We start from the raw sequence: 1,406 nt of genomic DNA, 5'->3' as shown, positions 1-1,406 counted from the left end.
GGATGGTCTTTATTAATTTATTGCCATTTTTCGCTTCTATAACGTAATCATTTTCATAGTTACCATAATACCCGTTAATTGAGCCGCTAATGTTGACGATTACACGAGGAACATTGAAATTATTCGGAAAGTATTCTGGATGATCATTAAAAATATAAACAAAGGATACGTTCTTGGGAAAAACCTTCTGTAATACCTCAACAATACACTCAGTAACCAACTTCTTCGGTTGCAATTTTGCAATTTCGTCACTATTCGCGTATTGCATCACCACACATAGCAGTACAACAAAGCACCACGCTGGCATTTCTGAGCGCTTTACAAGTCGAAAGGGCACCGGACAACTAACCAAATTAATACTTAGTGTGGAACATTATATTTGTCGGATACCTAATTGGACAAAATGAGACGTTAAAAGGAAAATCTAATTTATTATTCAAGAGAAAATAATTTGTACATTAAGCTCTAATTCTACGTTGCTATGCATTAAAGCAATAAAACTAGTTGATATGGGTCAAAGTTGAATACTAAGTTCTCCCTGTTAATTAGAGCGAAAGGTAATTTGTTTGGAACGAATTTATTTATTTATTATCCCTCTCTTGTTTTGGGCTCTCAACAGGTTTGCGTCCCATTACAGAATGACTTAAGGTCTTAAGTTGTTTTATACTACTCCGGTATTTATCTTATGAACTCGGAAAACTGCAAGAGAACCTAATCCGGAGTATCCGGCAGAATGCTCGAAACTGGTCTAGGGAAATTCCCATCTCTGTCACAGATGAAAAATTCTTACCTCAGCTCAGGTTCGAACGACCGACCTCCAGCTTTATAGCCCAACGCTCTACCATTGAACTACAAAGATAATATAAATACGTGAAAGTGAAGTTTAGTTTATTAACGGGCTCCTAGCGAGTTTATAATTTTGCCGTCTCTGTTCGTCCGTCCGTCCGTCCGTTAGCACGATAACTCATAAACGAATGGACCGATTACGATGAAATTTTGCAGGAGGATTATTTATCAAATTTGTTGATCGGAGTTCGTGAATTGGCAATGTAGACCAAAAAATAAAGTAGACCCTTTTGATATCTCCGTTAATTATGAACCGAATTGCATGAAATTCATTATGCGCATAGCTTTAGCCATATAAAACACAATTCCAAAAGTTGAGCCTAATCGATCAGCATTCGCAGTTCCCTTTGCGCATCTCGACCATTTTCAGACCGAATTGCAAACTTCCTTATTTATGAAGGTATTTAAATGAAATTTGATACATAGCTACTTGGAATAAAAGCAATAATGTAGCGCCATTTTCCAAATTTGGTTTTGTGTAGGATGTGCAGTGCCAACTTTCTTATTTATGGAAGCAATTAAATGAAATTTCATACATATCCACTTTAAATAAAAGCAAA

This window comes from Photinus pyralis, unplaced genomic scaffold (assembly GCF_008802855.1).
Source record: "Photinus pyralis isolate 1611_PpyrPB1 unplaced genomic scaffold, Ppyr1.3 Ppyr1.4_LG6, whole genome shotgun sequence".
Classification (NCBI taxonomy): Eukaryota; Metazoa; Arthropoda; class Insecta; order Coleoptera; family Lampyridae; genus Photinus; species Photinus pyralis.
This window is presented reverse-complemented; position numbering follows the sequence as displayed.